Source organism: Hibiscus syriacus, unplaced genomic scaffold (genome assembly GCF_006381635.1).
Source record: "Hibiscus syriacus cultivar Baekdansim isolate YM2019G1 unplaced genomic scaffold, ASM638163v2 tig00111621_pilon, whole genome shotgun sequence".
Lineage (NCBI taxonomy): Eukaryota > Viridiplantae > Streptophyta > Magnoliopsida > Malvales > Malvaceae > Hibiscus > Hibiscus syriacus.
Window position 1 is genome coordinate 2,100,703 of NW_024063138.1, and position 22,334 is coordinate 2,123,036.

At 36.4% G+C, this 22,334-nt stretch overlaps 1 pseudogene; it reads left to right on the forward strand.

Annotated features, from left to right (window-relative positions):
- Positions 1 to 767: 767 nt before the first annotated feature.
- LOC120166037 lies at positions 768 to 7,131 on the forward strand (annotated as a pseudogene).
- Positions 7,132 to 22,334: the final 15,203 nt, after the last annotated feature.

A 22,334-nucleotide genomic window follows, 5' to 3' on the forward strand; every position in this document is an offset into this window, starting at 1 on the left:
GATCGCGAGCTACTCGAGATTAATTCGATCAAAGCTCGATAAATACTCGGATCGAATGGACTTGACTCGAGCTCGACTCGAGTTCTTAACGAATCGAAACGAACTACTCGATATTCGACTTGAAAAGTTCGTGAGCAGCTCGAAAATATAATATATTAAGATTTTATTTTTTTAGAAATAAATTATTAATAATATTAATATTTATGTATTGATTTTTTTATTAAAAAAAATACAGTAAGATTTCTTGTATTTAAAGTTCGAGTTTGAGGCTTCAATTGCGTTAAGTTTAATAATTTTTTTTCATTTCGAGCCTTTTCGAGCTGCTCACGAGCTTCAGTTTAGGATTTCGAGTTCGAGTAGAGCTTGAAAATTTTAAACTCGCGAGTTTTCGAGTCGAGTCGAGCTTCATTTCAAAGTTTTCGAGTCAAATCGAGCTCAACAATACTCGAGCTCGACTCGGCTCGTTTACACCCCTACCCCTCAATATATATATTTATCAGGAGCTACGGGTTATTTCTTGAGCAACAAAAACAAATCTTTCCTCAAAGTCATCCATTCTTAAATTTGTCTTAGTCTGACCCTTCTTCTTCTTCCTCGGACTTCTCCCTGTCTACCCTTCTTTTTTCCTTTTCTGTAGTTTGCGTTTTGCTTCTTCTTCTTCTTTTTTTTAGGTTTTGTTGTAGGAACAAAGGGTTTTTATGATTTAAGCTACAGATCATGATAAGATATCTGATGTGTGTTTTGATTATGTTTCTTCACTAAATCTATATCCCCAAGGGTCCTTTTTTTCCTTTCTTTTTCTCATTTCTGACATTGATATTATTCAGCTAAAATTTGAGAGTGGAGTGAATGGCTGTGCAGCATAGTAACAGGCTCCGGAATATGTTGCAGGCGATAGTGCAGTCAGTTCAATGGACGTACAGTATTTTCTGGAAAATTTGTCCCCGAGAAGGGTGAACTTCTTCTTTACTATTTCTGAAATACAAGTTAGTTCAGTACTTGGATATAATTATCAATTTGAGTTTGTTTAATTAGGATCTTAGTATGGTCGGACGGATACTACAATGGAGCAATCAAGACACGAAAGACAGTGCAACCATGGAATTAACTTCGGAAGAGGCGTCCTTGAAAAGCCACAGCTTAGAGAACTATACGAGTCGTTATTAGCTGGCGAGACGAACCAGTCCGGCGACCGTTCGCAGCATTGTCGCCGGAGGACTTAACCGAGCCCGAGTGGTTCTATTTGTTGTGTTTCTCCTTCTCTTTCCCTCCCGGCGTAGGGTGAGTTTAAGTCCCCAAATTTTTTCCTCAGTACTGTACTTTTCTTCTCTCAATTCCACTATGTTTCCATTAACCTAAATATAATTTTTTTTTGACTATGTTGCCTGATATGGATACGAGGACGGATACTATACGAATATTAAAGGGGTAATTTTTAAAGTTTTAAGGTATTATATAATTTTGTTTTTATAAATAAGTCAATCTCAATATTCAAACCATAATATAAAATCTAGAACAATGTAATCAAGAAAGAAACCATAATATTAGAAATTGGAAAACACCTTGAACCGGCTAAGCACACTGGAAATTAGTCGGACTAAGCACATTGTTTAGATAAAAAAATATTAGAAATTGGAAAACAACCTTTGAACCGGACTAAGCACACTGGAAATTAGTCGGACTAAGCACATTGTTTAGATAAAAAAAAAGGTTCAAACAAAAGACTTGATTTGATAAAAAAAAAATCAATCAAAATAAGCACTTAAACATGCTAATTTGAACTAAGCACACTAGAAACCATCATTTGAACCGGACTAAGCACACTGGAAATTAATAGGACTAAGCGAATTGTTTTTAACCGAACTAAGCTTCAAGACTGAAAAAAACATGTTAATTTAAACTAAGCTTCAAGACTGAAATTACATTGGGGCATTTTTCAAGTTTCAAAATATGGAAAACAAGCAATAAAATAAGAAAAACGAACATTGAAAAAACGATTCTATAAAAAGTTTTTCAAAGCTGCTTATCTCCTCCTTCCTTTCTCAGTTGGTTCCCCTTCGTTTCCAAGACATCCCACAATTTCGAATAATAACAAGCGAAGAAGATTAGAAGAGAAGTGCAATGCTGAGATTGTCTTGTGCTTCTCAAAATTAGGTTTTCTTTATTAATTTTTTTAATGCAAAATTATCCCGGAGACGCATGTGATGGTCACATGCCGTCCCCGAATTCTTTCAACCGTATTCACCACCGTGGTACGTCTCCGGAACATCCCGTTCCGGGAGCAGGTACTTGAAACGTGGAAGTAGTACCGTCCCGTGCTTCATAGGTGCTGGAATCTGCCAGCAAAAGTAGAAAAAATGAAGAATAGAAACTTATGAGTGGGATGATCTTTTGTTGTTGTAAACTCTTTGTCATGCTTCTAGCTATTTTCTTCTTTCCATTCCAAGATTTTACAATTATCATATTCACCACACAATTCAGTATTTTGCTTCCTACATGGATAAACTTTGCTAATGGAGTGCTCTTTCTTCCTTGTTCTTTTTTTAAATAATCCAGTGGTTATAAGTTATTATTTGTTCAGAATTTTTCTTAATCATCATAATGTGCATACCTTACAGACAAAGTTGTTCGAATCCGAAATCTCCATAAAAAAATAACTCTTGCTTTACGCCCGAGATCGCCCGATGGATTCTCTTTCTTTCTCATTCAGTGTAAGAAAATGGGGATTTAGCTATTACAACCGTTATTCAAGGTAAAATAGAGTAATTACTACAAATTTACAAACGAATTTTTTGTGTAAAGAAATTGAAGCAATCGATTCAGGTTTGAGGTGCACTTGATGAGAGATTAGGTGAGAGCCCTTCCGGGTGATTAATGAGTTAAGTAGTTTGTGAACAATTTGAACTCGATTCGATAAAACTCGATTTGGGTTTACTCGACTCAAACTCGAGCTCGACTCGAGACCTTAACGAGTTGAGTCGAGTAAAGTCTAAACTCGGCTTGATAAGTTCACGAGCAGCTCATTTTTTATAATTTTTTTTACTAGTTATCTTTAAAAAAATTACTAATTTACTAATAGATGATAAATATCTAATCTATTAATTTTCTAATAAAATACTAAATTATAAAATAATTATTATTATTTTACTACACCCAAAAATTAAACCCTAATTATTTTAATGTATTTGTGAATTTTTATTTTGAAGTTAGATTTTAAATTTGTTTTATACACTTTTGATAATTTTAGTTAAATTTATCAATTTAAATTTGTATAAGCTTTATATAGTATTAATATATTTTACCTATAGTATAAAAAATAAGATAAAAATTTTGGTGAGCTTAACGAGCAATGAGACAAGCAACGAGGTGAGCACGAGCTTAATGAGTAATGAGCACGAGTCGAGCGACAAGTTTTTTTAATGAACATAGTTGAGAAAAATTTTAACGAACTTAACAAACAACAAGTTGAGTTGAGCAATAAATTTTTTTAACGAGCACGAATTAACACTGTCTAACTCACGATCGACTCGCTCGATAATCACCCCTAACGCTATTAATGTGGTTGTCTTATTCAAGTTTTGGGGCTAATGAGATTCTTCTCTCCTTTGCAGTTCCAATTTGTCTTTGATATACTTGATTGGAAAAGTAAACAGGTTCATGAAGAATATATTCCATCATACAATTTTCCCTGAAACTGCTGTCAAAGCACTTGAAATTGGTTAAATAATAACCAATGAGTGAATGCTAAATGCATAGTGGTGGTTCACAGTCATGGCATTTTTTTCTATACAATGAGGAAACAAGAACCAAAAACCTTCATAACCTTGAAAGCTAAACCATACTCAGCGACCACAGTAATCATTGCTCTCGAGATAGATTAGAGTAGATTATCAATAAAAAAATTTAAAATTATATAAAATTAAAATTTTCACTCCTCCTCAGTCCATCTCCAGCTCCTCCTTTTACTTAGACCAAGGAATCTAAGGTAGCACTGTAGACGTACTTAGTATTCTGTAACTAATAACTAGGATGATCACGTTATAAACTCTTTGAACTTGGTGTGTTCGGTATAAAAACAACTTAATTAGCATATATATATACATACATATATGGATATGGGTACTGAATGTCTTGATTAATTTATTGTATTTCATTACTTAACATCAAATAGCAGTTGTATTTCAAGTACACATATTTTATGTTTGCTGTAGGCTACCAGGGAAGGCATGCAAGGAGGCAGCATGAATGGCTTACAGGCGCAGATGAGGTTGACAGTGAAACTTTTTCAAGAGTTATCTTGCCAAGGTATATTAACTTGAGGATTTTTTTTTCACCGTTAATAATTCAGAGCCAAAAGGAACCTTGTTTCTTGATAAAATGTACTTGAGGATTATAACTCAGTGCATAACTATGCTGTATCTTGGTGTTGTCAACATAAATACAAATGGCGCCTTACGGTTAGAGTGCTTGTATACAGGTATATCTACTATTGAATCCATGCAGATTAAATTGCTTCTCTGGTTCGCTTCTTGTTAATGAATTCACTTTTGGGTTGATAATGAAGCATTTCGTTTCTTTTTTCTTTTTGTGTAGACTGTGCTTTGCATTCCTGTCCTTGACGGAGTTTTTGAACTTGGAACTACGGAGAAGGTAATCTGCTGTTTCACTAGAAAATGAAATGATAATGAAGGGTTCTTCTTCATGCAATTAATTGCATTTCAGGTTGAAGAGGATCTAGAGTTAGTCCAGCATTTCAAAACCTCTTCACTGACCATAATCAAACCCGAATCCCCCGCCAAAACCGGTCTCTCCGAAACACTCCACCTCGAACCCCGCCACCGACTCCGCCGAATACACTCGCTTCCCCTCTCCTGTTCTTCTCCTATGCAAGCAGTTCCAAACCCTAACCAAGATGATGACGACGACGAAGAAGAAGAAGAAGAAGAAAATGATGAAGAAGAAGGCGGAGAAGAAATCGGATCGTACTTTTCGGAAACGGGTCGAAATAGAAACACGCAAACCGTTGCAGTTGCCGCAACTGAGCCAATCGAGTTGATGCAGTTGGAAACATCAGAAGACATCCGGCTAGCGTCACCAGACGACGCTTCGAATAACTTGGACACATATTTTCACATGATACTAGAACCAAATAACAGTGGCGTTCACTCGGGTCTTTCAGGTAAAAAAAAATCAGTTTGTCTTTAGAGGTCCGTAGTTTTCTGGTAACCTACACTTGAGTACTCATCGCTTTTATTCTATTTGATTATTTAACTAATTTTTTAAAATTATATTTAACGTCACATTCTAATTTATTTGGATCACCGACCTTTAATAAATTAACAAAATTATGACTAAGTATTTTTTTAAATTTTTTAGATGATTTTATGATATTAACTTACGATGATATATCAACATAACCGTTAATTTTTTTAATTATTAATAATTAAAATAAAATCAAAATTAAATATTAAACAATTTTTTTTAAAAAATTAAGTAATCAAAATGAAATAAAAAAATGATAATAAAATACTAAACTATAATTCATTCTTTTTGTGTAAAATGAAATCGTGAGCCGTAAGTAGAAAATGTAGTACAAAATCTCAGTTGTAGTTGGGGAATAATAAATTGCTTGCAGGCTTATTTCCCGTCCATGCAATGGCAGGGCCATATAGCATGTGGCGCCTGTTGGGGAGACATTGGTTCTAATAAGCGGTGTCTTGAACAATAAAAATGGTGTCTACATTTAGGCTTTAATCATCTTCTCCTCAGTCTGCATTTATGGTATGCAAGCTTTCAAATTAATCCTCCTCTGTATCATTGAATTATTATTAATTTTTTTTTATCAAAATTTTAATTATTATTAATAAAAATATACATTTAAAAATCATCAATCAAATAACTTTTAATAAATTTTTTAAAGAATTTAATTATTTAAAATATTTAAAGTGATATAAAAGTATAAAAAATTTTAACTTTAAATATTTTAAATATTTTTTTTAAATATACAACTTAATATCTTGGATTTAATTAGATTTCCGGGAAATCAATCAAAGAGATTTGTTGAATTTGATTTGGAGTGTTTAATATCATCATTTCACTTGGATTTTATAATGGTTTTTTTTTTGAGTATTATGCAGTGCCAGAGTCATTGGATGGACTACACCAAGAAATCAGCGGCAATTCTCAGGCCGTCTCACAGTCAGCCGGTTACCCAACCAGTTAATCCAGTCAGCGTTTTCCAAGTGGACAATTGATTCAGACAACCAACAATTCCAAGTGGCCGTCGAAGGCACGTCCCAGTGTCTCCTCAAATACATTCTGTTTACCATTCCGTACCTCCATAGCCAGTATCGAAACGACAACTCTCCAAGACACGTGACACCGAAACCGGCGCCGGGTTCCGATGGGGGATCCCGCCGGAGGAACATAGCGCTAACATGTACCAGTGGAGAGGAGGCGACGCGAGAAGCTGAACGAACGGTTCATTATATTAAGGTCGTTAGTTCCATTCGTTACCAAAATGGATAAAGATTCATATTAGGGGACACCATCGAGTACGTGAAACACTTGCGTAAAAAAATTGAAGAACTCGAAACACAAAGCAAGGGAATAGAGGCCAACAACGAACAGTCGAGATCAGCATATGGGCTAAACAGAACGAGTAGTATGAAGGAATTAAGAAGTGGGGATAATGGTGTCGGAGTCGGAGAGGGCAAGGTCTTTGAGTCAGGAACCGGGGAGGGATAAAAGGAAGATGAGGAAGACGGTGGATTCGACGCAGCACGTAACAAGGGAGACGACGGTGGAGGTGTCGATAATCGAAAGTGACGCGTTGTTGGAGTTGCAATGGGGTATAGAGAAGGATTGTTGCTTGACATAATGAAGATGCTAAGGGAGAAGCTTCGGATTGAGATAACGACGGTTCAGTCTTGTTTGAATAAGGGGTGTTTGTAGCCGAGCTGAGAGCCAAGGTAAACACCATGATCATATTTCTATTTCTTTTGGGAATTACACTGACAGTTGTATGCTATGTTTTTTCTGTCAATGGCAGGTGAAGGATAGTGTAAAAGGAAGAAAGTAAGCATAACGGAGGTGAAGAGGGCCATAAATCAAATACTACAATCATTGTAAAGGATCCATTTCTCAAGTCCAATCATGTTTATCCCATTCTATTATTATTTTTTGGATAATCAATTTATATTCATCCAAAGAAGCAACAAACTACTACAGAGTACAATGAACAGTTAAATCAAGCTCAGTTATTATACAACTGCCTATTCACATTATCCAACCTATTCATACTATATCTATACAGTTGATTTCTAACAGCCTCTTTAATAATATTGACAATAGAATCGGTCGAACGCATCACACTTCTAAAAAATCTGCGGTTGCGCTCCTCCCATATGTAGTAAATGAAACCAGTCCAAGCAAGTTTGAGGATCTGAACAAACATGGATCTACCTTTTAAATTCCTAACCAACTAGCAAAGCAAATCGTCCCAGTTCAGCCAACGCTTTTGCAGCCCACAGAGCTACAAAACGGAGTTCCAGACCTCCTTCGAGAAAGAGCAGTCCAAGAAAATATGCGTTCTGGATTCCTGCTTAGCACCACAAAACACAATTAGCATTAGTCACCATGACAAATCTGCTCAGCTCCTTTGTAGGCAACCTATCAAGGATAACCATCCACGTAATCAACGAGAACTTGAGAATATGGGCAGGGAACCAGATGATACGGTGCCAGGCCACTTTGTTTCTCTTTCCCAAATCTTATCCCAAATCCAACTCCTATTTACTTGTGACCAACAGACAGAAGCAGTAAATAACCCTCTTGCCTCCTCGTGCATCTTAATCAGTTTCTTGAGTATCCAGCTGAAGTGAAGTCTGTTATCAATGTTCCATTAATCCTCAACCTTAAGACATTATGCCTTAATACAGGCAATCCATAGAGATCCAGCGTTTGCTAAAATGTTTTTAATCAGCATCAGACAACATGTTTTATTCCACCCAACCAGACTTTTCAGTCCCAAGCCACCCTCAGACTTAGTAGTGCATATCTGGTTCCGCTAACCCTTACACCTCGAGAAGAGGAATCGTTTCTCTTCTAAAAGAACCTCATACTAGTCTTTTCTATTTCCTGGATGATTCCCTTAGGCAAAATAAGTTGCCTGCTCCAGTAATTAAAAATCTTGAACAAAAATGCTTTTATAAGCTACAATCTACCACCAAAGCTTAGCTTTCTACTAGACCACTGCCTTAACTTGTCCTTTATTTTTCCATGCAAAGCTACACAGTCTTACTTTGAGAGTTTCTGGGTCACTAGGGGCACCCCAAGTACTGACAGGGAGCTGGCCAACCCTAAAACCAGTTATCCTTTGAATACATGCTAAGTCATCCCCATTAATACCGCAAGTAAAAAGCTCAGTCTTCTAACATTAAGTTTGAGCTCGGATAATTCAAAACATATCTAAAATACTTGTCACTCCCCATCGAATCCAAGGAGCCATGGCAAAACAACATCAAATCATCAGCAAAGCAGAGATGTGTAAGAGAAATCCTTTTACATCTAGGATGAAATCTGAAAATTCAATTTTGGCTACAACATCAAGCAGATTGGATAGCACATTCATGACTATCATAACATATAAGGGGACAAAGGGTCCCCTTGTCTAACACCCTTAGCACGTCTAAAAAACCAACAAGGCTTTCATTCAGAGCAATTGAATTTGAGGGTAGTAACACATATTTTGATCCAGTTACAAAATCTAGCAGGCAACCCATTTCTCCCAAAACATTAAGCAAAAAATCCCAGCTAACAGAATCAAAAGCTTTCTGCAGATCCACTTTAATTGCGCATCTAGGCAACAGGAAATGGGTCTAAATTCTTTGGACATACAAGCATTTAAAGACTTAGGCACTAAGACTAAGGTGGTGACATTGAATGCAGGAAAAAGGTAGGAGGACTGGAAAAAATACCTCACTGCATTGAGGAAGTCTTTGTGCACAATTTCCCAAGCAACCTTGAAAAAACCAGAAGGTATAGTCATCTGACCGTGGACTTTTGTCTTTTTTGCCTAAACAGCTTCCTTGATTCTCTATCTGAGATCTCTCAATCAAGGACCCTCACAGCATCAGCAGGCAAGGAATGGCCTAAGAGGTCCTTAAGCCATTAAGAAGAACAACTCATAACCTTAGGGTTAGCAGCACCAATAAGCTTACTTAGAAATCAAGCAGTTCAGTAGCCATGTCATCAAATGTCTTAAAAGACTGCCCATTTTCACTCTTATAACTCTTATAGTGTTTTTCTTCTTTTTTGACTCAACCTTTTGATGAAAGAATTTTGTACTTAAGTCATCTTCTTGCAACCAGCCTAGGTCTTCTTTTCCACCCAGCATGGGTCTTCTTTTCCACCTCCACTCCAATTTGATTAATACCAGCTAGGTTAGAGAGTTGAATAGCTTCTAATTCAACCCACTTAGCAACAACCCTAGCAGAAATATCAGAAAAGTAATTTTTGTTTAACTCTTTCAAGATTGGCTTTAATCTTTTCATCTTGTTAAACAACACCTGCATGGCATTACCATCATTGTGTACAAGCCAAGAGTCCTTAACACTTCTCAGAAAATTATCATTTGTAGTCCATTAGTTAAAGAACTTAAATGGCTTTGGTTTATAGACCTGAGCTGCTTTCTGTGTCCAAAGAATCCCAAGGCAGTGATCTGAAACTCCAGGAGCTTTGAATTCTGCATAGGAGTCTGGGAAGTCAAACAACCATTGAGAATTGATGAGAATTCTGTCTAATTTCTTAGCTAAATAAGTTTGCTCTTGCTTTTTTGACCAAGTGAAAAGTGGTCCAGTAAAAGGGTGGTCCAGCATCTCCAGATCTTCAATACAATCTTTAATTCTTCCATCTTCAATACAATCTTTAAATTCTTCCATATCAGGTGAAGAAAAGGAATCCAAGGAAGTAGAACCAGAACTCTCTTGGCTTTTAGCAATTACATTGAAGTCACCCCCAATCACCCAAGACTTAGAGCCTATCTCTTCCTCCAAAGTCCTCAAGTAATCCCAAAGGCCTCTCATTGCTTGACTATTGTTGATTCCGTATACTGCAATAACAACCACACTGTGTATCACCCATGATGGTCAGGGTCTGGTCACAGCCTCCAATCACAGTGAAGGACATACCCTTCTTCCACAAAATCCAAAGTCTACCACCATCAATGAACTGGTAATTTGTATCATAATTCCAGTCATCTAAAATAACAGCAGACAGCTTGGGAGCATTTATACTTCTAATTCTAGTCTTCATTAAGCAAACCAAATCCACCCCTAAATTATCAAGTTTTCTAAGCACCGTACTTTGCTTGAGGGTACTATTTATACCCCTCATATTCCAGAAACAGATTATCATTCAAGGAAGAATAGGTGGACCAATACTACCAACCCCAACACCAATCACACTAACCTTAGCCTTCTCACCCATGTCATTTTTCTTAGTTTTAATCTCATTGAGCATCATAGTAACCCCCAAAGCAGTTGCTTGGGGCTTCCTGACACTATCACAACCTCCACCACCTGCCAATAATTCCATTTTACTAGAGGGCCTGATCCAGTTGAGCATGATCTACGACAGCCAAAGGAGCAGAATCATTCCTCTCTTAGATGGCCTCCACAGGAATTTCTTCAGCAGCACCAACCTGCAGCTCAGTACTACCAGGGCACTCAATCCTAGCATCAGAACTGGAAGAACTAGGAAAAGTAGAAGAGCCAACCTCTTTTCCCTTAACCTCAAAAGGAATAGCCTTTTCCTCCAGATCAGAGTTTCTTTATTCTTCAAAGCGGCAGTTGATGATAGCTCTGAACATGCATTATAATGATGTCCAAAGACCTTACATCTCGTGCAGGACTTAGGCAGCCATGGAATATAAACCTTGACTCTCACTACAGTTCCATCACTCAGTACAACTTGGATAAGCTCATGGATCTCAGCACCTACTCCAATTTTCACGCATACCTTAGCGTACTCCAGCCTCTCTTTAGATGCGGTGATAGAATCCATATACAATGGGTGCCCTATAGCACTAACAATGTAGATAAGGCCCAACCTAGTGTATAGTTCCAGGGTACATTATACAGTTGGATCCAGATCGAGATATGCTTAAAATCAAAATCAAGCCTCTCTAAGTTTGGCTCCCACTTTCTCAATACAAGCGGCTTGTTTTGTATATGCCATGGACCGTTCTCGAGTATCCAATCTCTAATATCTTTATTCGAAAAAGAGAAAATGTAGAGATTTGAACCAGTGAGACTGATCTTTACAGACGAGGTTTTCCCCCACATGATTTCTCCAATTCTTTGCATCGAGCCAAAATTTGGAGCTGCCCCTATGAATTGTCCGACAATTGCATGTCTCCATTTAGCAATTCCCTCGTCAATCACAGTAGAATGAGGCTTCACAATGGAAATCCCCTCCTCGACCTCAGGTGGAAAGAAATTTAGGGATTGTTCTTTAACTCCCCCAAATAACTTCTTCCAATCCAAATTCGAAGCCATTTGATAACCCAACAACTCCAACCAACTCTCGATACTCATAATCAACAAAGAAAGAAGAGAAATCAGCAACGGCGAAGCTAGCATGAAAACCCATTAGTCCAACTAACGTGCGCCCAGAGAGAGTTCATCGTCGCCCATAAATGTCAGTCTAATTATTGATTTAATATTATCGGTAATATAACATAAAAATAAAAGAAACGCCGAGGGAAACAAACCTGTTCAAGTACAATGATTAAACTTGTAAGTGCCATTAAGCATTCGATGTTCTTATTCCTAATTGACAAAATTCCAGAATTTTACAGAACTTGGGGAAGTAGGACAACCTGGTGATTAAGTTGTACGTTGCAGACTCAAAAATTTGTTCATGGTAGATGTATCCCTTTGTTTTCTAGTGTAAATGAGAAGAGACTTAATAACATTTCATGCATGCTTCCATCTTCTCCAAATCTTCTTATGATAGTAGTGTCTTCTTACCACTGCCACCTGATCTTATCATTCGGTTGAGCCATTTTTATTAGGAACTGCATTGTCAGTTTTCCTACTTCTTTGACTTTCTTTTCTTTGTACATTTCATATGCAGAAAAGGTTATTCATTGCCACCACAATGCAATTTATACACAAGTGTTAACCTCCTAACTGACTGTAACTGCAAAACCGTTCACAACAAATTACCTTCCTAGCACGTGTAAATTCTAACATGCAACCCCCACCCAAAAAAAAATGAAGTTTGATATTTAATATACCGTAAGTTTGATATTTAAATATTTACCTGTAAGGGGCCAAATACATACCTATTATTTTAGATTAGATATTAAATATAGTTCATTATATTAAGAGAAAATAACCTCAGTGACAAAAAATGCCTTATAATATACGATTTTAACCAACTTTTTTTGAATTTGCAAAAATGACCAACTAAATCGCAATGCGATCTCCAGTATCGCAAATCAGTTTCCAGATTCGCAACGCGAAATTCGACTATCGCATTGCGATTTACATATTCTCATTGCGATAGTCCAAGTTCGCGTTGCGATAGTCCAAGTTCGCGTTGCGATAGTCGAAGTTCGCATTGCGATTTTCCAAATTCGTTGCGGTAGTCCAAGTTCGCGTTGCGATATTCCAAGTTTGCGTTGCGATTTTCCAAATTCTTTGCGATAGTCAAAGTTCGTGTTGCGATTTATTCCAAATTCATTGCGATTTATTCCAAATTCGTTGCGATAGTCGAAGTTCGCGTTGCGATTTATTCCAAGTTCGGTTCGATAGTCCAAGTTCGCGTTGCGATTTTCCAAATTCGTTGCGATAGTCGAAGTTCGCGTTGCGATTTATTCCAAATTCGTTGCGATAGTCCAAGTTCGCCGTTGCAATAGTCGAAGTTCGCGTTGCGATTTATTCCAAGTTCGTTGCGATAGTCGAAGTTCGCGTTGCGATTTTCCAAATTCGTTGCGATAGTCGAAGTTCGCGTTGAGATTTATTCCAAAATTCGGTGCGATAGTCCAAAATCGCAACGACTGATGGTATTGCATTTGTTTCTTAAGAATTTTCTCTAAAAAGATAGTATTCGCGCGGACGTGTCGAAGACACGTATTACCACGACCACGACCACGACCACGACCCGAGACGAGACGAGACGAGACGAGACGAGACGGATGACGGCGGCGGCACGCGAGAGTCCCCTTGTTCTTCTACCACTCAACAAGGAATTGGGATTGAGTATTACCAACACTTGTTTCCCAATACTATGTGATATTCAGGAAACAATTACAATCATGCACCTTAAAACAACTAAATCAACAACCAATTGCATTAGTATTATACGATTAATATGTCATAATTAAAAGTCAATCTACAATCAATCGCGATTATTGCAATTTAAGCAAAACATTCAAAATAATATCACTATTTAAGGCTCAATCCCACATAGTATGGGAACAAGTATGGTAATGCTCAATCCCACATAGTATTGGAAAACTATTGGGATGATATTTGGCGGCGTCCCGTTCGGGGGTCGGTCGTGGCGTGGTCGTGGTAATACGTTGTCTTCGACAGGTCCGTGGAATACTATCTTTTTAGAGAAAATTCTTAATAAACAAATGCAATACCACCAGTCGTTGCGATTTTGGACTATCGCAAACGAATTTGGAATAAATCGCAACACGAACTTCGACTATCGCAACGAATTTGGACTATCGCAACGCGAACTTGGACTATCGCAACGAATTTGGAATAAATCGCAATGCGAACTTCGACTATCGCAACGAACTTTGACTATCGCAACGAATTTTGAATAAATCGCAATGCGATAGTCGAAGTTCGCGTTGCGAATCTGAAAACTGATTTGCGATACCGGAGATCGCGTTGCGAATTATCGATCGCATTGCGATTTAGTTGGTTATTTTGGTAAATCCAAAAAAAGTTGGTTAAAATCGTATATTATAAGGCATTTTTGGTCACTGAAATTATTTTCTCATATATTAAAGGAAGAAGAAAAAAAATAAGAAAATTTGTATACCCTTATACTAAAAAAATATTATAGTTTTTAGATTCCATTTCTAAATTTCTAGATCGTCTCCAGCCTCAAGGATATCTACATGATTTCTATCCAAGCAGACAAATCCTATGCAAGAGCCGTACTGTTTTTAGAATTAAAAGCCACCTATTGCAGACAAAAATTATCCTCGACACTCAAACATTCAACACACATACACCAGCAAACAAGGCGTCACAATTATGAAGCTAAAGAAACATTTTAATTTCAAACGACCTTGCTCAGAGCTTTTCCTTTCTTATAACACAAGAGGGCTATCATCGTCTCATCTCTTTCTCTAATCAAACAAGCAAGACAAGAGGATTCTAATCAAACACCATGTTATAGGAAAACATAAGAACCAATTAGAGCTCGTGAATGTTATGAATGAAGCTCACAACACTCAAATGGTCAAAACCCTCAAGAAATCATAAGCTTGCTCTACACCATATTCCATAAAAGATATGGAACTTAAATTCAAGCTCTATGAATTCTAGAACTAAAACTTATCTTCTTTTGACCCAAGTCCTCACAAAATGACCAAGCTTGCACCTTGAGCCATGGGATTCTAAAGCTAGGAAGATAAAGGTGAAACGAGAAAGGAAAATGAAGCAGAGTGGAGTGAAAAAGCATTAACTTTTCCCCGGCCCCCAGATTTCTCACGTATATATAAGATAATTAAGGGAATTCAGTATTGTTTCCCTTTAATGGAATAATTTACTATGTGTCCTCTTAACTAAAAAATTCTTTTATAATCATTAGGCCTACATTTTGTCCGACAATTTTAACTACACTCTCACATTATTCTATAGACCCCTCGGATCAATCCTCATGTTGAGTCGAAAATCCAGGTCGTTACGAGCTATGTGAAGCAGTATTGTTTCCCTTTAATGGAATAATTTACTATGTGGTCCTCTTTAACTAAAAATTCACTTTTTATAATCATTAGGCCTACATTTTGTCCGACAATTTTAACTACACTCTCACATTATTCTATAGACCCCTCGGATCAATCCTCATGTTGAGTCGAAAATCCAGGTCGTTACGAGCTATGTGAAGCCTCAGGCAGTGCTCGTAGGGCTCAATGGTTGAGCAATGTGAGGGTGAAAGTCTGGTGGTCCCTGGTGAGCTAGGTGAAGGCAGGGGCTGTGCTTGTTGGGGCTCGATGTTGTGAGCAATGTGAGGAAAAATAACTCGAGAGAGGACAACAGATTGTTGGCGTGGATAGGGGTTTGTCATCAGTAAGTGAAGGTTGTCAAGGGACAACAGGTATATGATGACGGTGACAAATGGTAAAAATGATGGTGTCAATAGTAATGTGATGAGTTGAAAGAGATGCAGAAAGATACCTCGTTTGGGCTGCTTTATTGCTAGCAGATCTTGTTACTAGGGCTTTGTGGACTTTAACCCTTAGCTAATTGGGTTGGTGTAACAATCTCAAATTTCTTTTAAGCGCACCAATTTCCCCTACAGGTGTGAAATCAAGAGATTCCAGAAACGTGTTCTCTGCGGCATAATACAAGCATTCTAAAATTGTATTTCCATGACAGATTGTCTGTCATCAACAGCCATGGTAGAATTTCTTGCCTATTATCATTCACGATAAGAACTATGAATATTGAAACAAAGTATTATTGTTTGTATTGCCTTTTTTTCTTTACGTGATCAAGTAACTATCCTTCCTATTTCATCACGAAAAAAAGGTATAGCCACTCAATTAAGTAGTGGTATTAATTTTCTGTTTTTTATACCCTTGTAAAAGCTCCGAAGAAACTTCGAACAGCTACCACGTCCATCATCAACACATTAACTTAGCTAACGATCACACATACACGCAGCAAAGAGATAATATGTTCGGTGACACACATCATGTATTAGTATCATAAAATTTATCATTTAAAATTTTATAAGTTTACTCACTAACAAAAAATCATTAGGAATGGAAACGGGGCGGGTTTTTCTCCCCCCGTCCCCACCCTAATCCCCGTCAGAAATTTTTTTTTGCCCCGTCCCCGTCCCCGACCCGAAATATTGTACCCGAACCCGACGCGATCCCGAGAAAAACCGTATTTTTCATTTAAAAAATAGGAAAAACGATCACAAAAAATGAAAATTAGTCTACATTATTTACAATTCAAACTACAATCACAAATTCAAACCCAATTATAAATAATTGCCTAAACTCCAAAATAAAACACATATATAATTAAACACATACATAATTATAAAAACTAGGGTTTATGGTTTAAATGTTTAGGGTTTGTATATATAATTAATATAAAAATAAAAAATATTATATATAATTAATATAAAAAAATAGTATATATATAATTAATATAAAAAATAAAAAAAATATTATATATATAATTAATATAAAAATTAAAAATATTATATATATATAATTGAGGTGGGGATACCTTGCCCCGAACCCGAAAAAATATCTGATACCCGACCCGACCTGATTTTATTCAAACCCGACCCGACTCGAACTTGATCGGGTTTCCCCGTCGGGTTCGGGTCATTCTACCATCTTAAAAATCATGCATCCATCTTTAAATAAACTTAGACAGTTTAAAGCGATATGAATTGGATTAATTGGGTGACATGGATGTCAACGACTTTATCCATGTATAGAATTGTTGCAATCAAATACATGTGGAGGGCAATGAAGTAGAGCACGTAAGCAAAGTAGGTTACATAAGTGGAAGACCACAAAATTGGTGGGGGGGAAAAATATTTCCTTACACATAACATTAAACTTATTGTTCACGGTCGATTATTTGATATAATATTGAAAGTTTCTTTATAAAATAAAAAGCTCTTGACTCATTCAAGTATATAAGGTGTTAATGGGTGCGGGTGCGGTCCTCCGTGAGATTGTCGAGTGTGTTCATTTATGTGGTACATCTTGGGGGATATATAATTTTGCCTTGTCAGTAGTCATCCGTATAGCAACAGAGACAACTGGATCTTAGCTATATTTCCATTGGGAAATTAAATACACAAAAAGTCGCGAGTTCATGGTCAGTTTTGAAAGTGGGATATATGTTCTTTTGCTGTCCAAAGATGGCTGGGTGGATCTTGCTCGAAGTGGTAGATTAGCGTACGTACGTCTTGCCTTTGTAAAGAATAAAATTAAACCGTGAGTTTTGAATAATATGAGACATTCTAAGATATTATCTTAACTTATTGAAATTTGAATTTATAGAGAGATTAATATTCTCTTTTAACTATTGAAATTTTCATTGAATTCAATAAATACTGTTGAAACATTTTGATATTTCGATATAACAAATTAAGTTAAATGGATTTTAAGATTTTCCAAAATGATTTTCTAAGTATATCGATATACTATTCGAATATCAAAACATTACTCCAAATATTTCAAAAATCATTTTAATCCTTACTTAAGTGTAAAATTAAGTTTAATCATAAAACAATTTCAAAATAATTTTACAAAGTATTTCGAACCAATTCAAAGCCAAAATTTCCAGATTGCTCAGAGGGAACCGATTCCCCCCTATAGGAGGAACCGATTCCCCCCTGAATGGTTTGGCTCCGAGAATTCCAGTATGCTCGGAGGGAACCGATTCCCCCCAAGGGGGTACCGATTCCCCCTTACACGGTCGAAATATTTGAATTTTACACTTAGGGAACGATTCCTATGAGAGGGAACGATTCCCCCCACGCTCCAAGCTGTTTATTAAATGTTTTCACACTAAAACGGCTATAATATTCTCTAATTATCCCAACGTTCAGAAGTGATCCAAGTGTATTTAAGCAAGCTTAGAAGCCATTGATCAAAAACAAGAAACATCAAGCAACTAGAATCAAGAGAGAATCAAAGAGAAAGCATCAAACCTCAAGTTTGAGCATTTCAAGCCTATTTTCATTCATATTCATTTTGCTTTCAAGAACACTTTTTGTGCTCAATTGTATTCATCTTTGAGTGTTCTTTTCTTTTTTCTAGAATTGTGCAAACATCTTACTTGTGAGGTTTCTTGTAAGTTTGCAAATTTGTAATCTTCTCTTTGAGAAAAGAGTGTTCTCAAGAGTTGGGGTACTCTTGAGGGAATTGTAAGGTTATCTCTTTGGCCTCAAAAGAAAGAACAAATTAGTGAATTTGTTGGAAAATCCTTAGTGTGGATAGTAAGGTAGTGGACGTAGACTTTGTTTGAGAAAGTCGAACCATTGTAAATCGCTGTGCAATTACTTTCAATTTTCTGCAAAAGCTTCCACAAAATTTTTATTGCCAATTCACCCCCCTCTTGGCAATTCGTCATTCGATTAACTCAACAATTGGCATCAGAGCTAACTCATTTGAGGTTTTATCGCCTGAGTCGATTCGGGAAGAGATGGAATGCCGTAGAAGAAGGATACATTAAGCCTATCACTCATCCAAGGTTGTGGAGTGAAGGAGATACAAAAATGTTCCAGCTCAACTCCAAGCCATCCATATTATCTTTTGTGCTCTTGGACCAGATGATACGAAGAGTTTCATCGTGTACAACGCCAAAGAAATATGGGACAAGCTTCAAGGTCACACATGAAGGTACCGATGAGGTAAAGAAATCAAAATTAGTATTCTAACGCATAGCTATGAAAATTTCAGGTGAAACCAAATGAAGACATCAAAGCTATGACGGATAGATTTTCAACGATTGTCAATGGTCTCAAATCATATGGAGAGATCATCTCAAATGAAAAGCTTGTGAGGAAGTTAGTCTACTCCCTCCCAAAATCATGGCAATCAAAGAAGACGGCATCATCGTAAGGACCTATCGTCCTAACTCTTGAAGAACTTATCGGATCACTCCTCACTCATGAGATGATGCTTGAAGATGAGGTGGACCTTGATAAAGTTGAAGAGACACCAAAGGAGAAGGAGAAGAAGAAAAACATTGGAGTTGCTCTCAAATCCACAAAGATGAGAGTGATTCTAATGATGATGATGATGACGAGGAAATGGCATTGTTTGCCAAACGGTTCAGAAAAATGATGAGACCTTACCGAAGAAGAAAATTCAAACGAAATGATGCCTCAAAGATGAACCAAAAGAGAAGGACCCGATCATTTGCTATGAATGCAAAAAGCCAGGGCATGTCAAATATGATGCCCACAATTGAAGAAGAAGGGTCAATCAAAGAATAAGCCAAGGCTCATGTGGCTACATGGAGCGATGAAGAAGGTTCCGATGAAGAGGAACAAGAAGTAGCAACTTGTGCTTGATGGCATTTGGGGAAGATTCTAGGTAACCTCTAACTCATCTAATTTGATGATTTATCTTATGATGAGCTATTAGAGGAATATAATGGGTTGGCTTCGGATTATGAGAAATTATTTTTAAAATATAAAAATGATGTTTCAAAGTTGAAAAATGAAAATAAACTCATATCCAAAACCAACAATGATCTTGAAAGTAAAATTAAAGATTTGCAAATCAACTAGAAGAGTTTGAAAAGAAAAATTTAGATTTGCAAAAATTACTTTCAAAGATCAATGATGATCATCAAAAGAAAATTGATGATCTTAAAACTCTTTTGATAAAGTTGGAACAAAACCTTTTGAAAAAGGAGAAAATTCAAAATCCAACCTTGTTAGAAAAGATTTTAGAAACTACAATCATAGAAATCCTCAACGAACCTTAAATGGTAAAATCTTTAGAAGTATATGGGTTCCTAAAGGACTCATTACTACTAAGATAAAGATCCTACACAAATGGTATACCTAAGGGGACTAGGATTTGGAAAATGAATATGGACCCAAAAGAATTGGGAAAATTAATTTATGTTTGTAGGGAAAGGAGCATTGCTACAAGGCACGAGAAACAAATTCAAAATCATGGTACCTTGATAGTGGATGCTCAGACAATGACGGAGACAAAAAGCCGGTTCATAGAGCTTAACGTCAAAATGGAGGAGAAGTGACTTTGGTGATAATTCAAAAGGTCACATTGAAGGTATTGGTACAATAGGTAATACCTCTTCCATACAAAATTAAAAATGTTTTATATGTGAATGGATTAAAGCATAATCTATTGAGTATTAGTCAATTATGCGATAAGGGATTCAATGTCTTATTTGAAATTAATGGTTGTAAAGTCATTGACATTGCATCTAATCGGATTATGCTGTTGGTCATAGAATAGGAAACATTTACATGGTGCATTTAGATTCTATTGATATGACTAATTTATGCCTAGTTGCTAAGGATGAGCATGATAGGGTATGGCATAGGAGACTAGGTCATGCTAGTATGAGTGTTTTGCAACGGTTAATTCAAGGAGACTTAGTAAGAGGGTTGCCTAAGCTTAAATTGATAATGATAAAATCTGTGATGCTTGTGCTAAAGGAAAACAAAAAACGAGTTTTTTAAATCTATTAATGATGTATCAACTAGTAGAGTATTACAATGATCCATTTAGATCTTTTGGGCCAACTAGAACTACTAGCTTGGGAGGAAAAAAATAGCATTTGTCTTGGTAGATGACTATTCTAGATACACTGGGTTCTATTCTTAAGTACTAAAGATGAAGCATTAGAAAATTCATCACATTTTCAAAATAATCCAAAATGAAAAAGGTTACTCTATCACTAGTGTTAGAAGTGATCATGGAATCTTGGATTTATTGAGTTTTGTAATTCTAATGGTATTAGCACAATTTTTCAGCACCTAGAACCCCTCAACAAAAAGTTTTGAGAGGAAAAATCGAACTTTAGAAGAAATGGCTAGAACCATGCTTTGTGAAAATAATTTGCCAAAATATTTTTGGCGGAAGCCACAAATACCGCTTGTTATGTTATAATCGAGTAATGATTAGGCCAATTTTAAAGAAAACTCTATGAAATTCTCAAAAATAAAAAGCCTAACATTAGCTATTTTCATCCTTTTGGATGTAAATGTTTTGTTTTAAAACAACGTAAAGAAAATCTTGGTAAATTTGATGCTAAAAGTGATGAAGGAATTTTTCTGGGTTATTCCTTAAACTATAAAGCTTATCGTGTATTTAATAAAAGAACTTTAGTTGTAGAAGAGTCTATACATATTGTTTTCGATGATAATCCCCTTCCGAGGAAGGATTCTTCTGTTAAGATGATGTAGGTATTGTACAAGCAATGACGTTAGATATGACGTTGGAGAATCATCATCAAAGGAAAAACAAAAGATGAGGAAACTCATGATCCCCTCGAGAATCAACCATTGAAGAAAGGGAAGTATCTTTTCCAAGAGAGTACAACTATGTCAAGATGGTGAAATTATAGGTGATCCATCAAAAGGGGTAACTACTCGATCTTCTCTTAGAAATATCTGTATTATGTTGCATTTATTTCATGCATAGAGCCTAAGAACATCAAAGAAGCATTAAAAAGATGAACATTGGATTATGGCTATGCAAGAGAATTAAATCAATTTGAGAGAAGTAAAGTATGACATTAGTTGAAAGGCCTAGTAATAAATCTACTGTAGGTGCTAGATGGGTTTTTAGAAAAAACTTGATGAAAGTGGTAATATAGTGAGGAACAAGGCTAGACTTGTTGCTCAAGGCTATACTCAAGAAGAAGGCATAGACTATGATGAAACATACGCTCCCGTAGCTAGGAGGAAGCAATTAGAATGTTATTAGCATTGCATGTTTCAATGAATTAAATTATATCAAATGGATGTTAAAGTGCATTTTTAAATGGTTTATAAAAGAAGAAGTGTACGGGAACAACCTCCAGGTTTTGAAGATTCAAATTTTCCGGATCATGTTTAAAATTGACAAAAGCTCTTTATGGTTTAAAACAAGCTCCTAGCTTGGTATGAAAGATTGTCAAATTTTTTAATTGAAAAAGATTTTTTAAAAGGAAAGGTTGACACTACATTGTTTTTAAAGAGAAAAGGTAAAGATTATTAGTAGTTCAATTTATGTTGATGATATAATATTTGGTTCTACTAATGATGTTCTTTGCCAAGAATTTTCAAGCTAATGCAAGTGAGTTTGAGATGAGCATGATGGGGGAGCTCTCATTTTTCTTGGGACTCCAAATCAAGCAAGAAAAGATGGCATCTTCATTAATCAGCTAAGTACATCAAGATATGCTCAAGAAGTTGGACTGGAAATGGGAAACCTCATAACACTCCAATGAGCTCTTCAACAAAGCTTGACTTAGATGAAGGAGGTAAATGTGTAGATGTTAAATATATAGGTCAATGATTGGCTCTTGCTTTATCTAACTGCAAGTAGACCGGACATTATGTTAGTGTTTGCT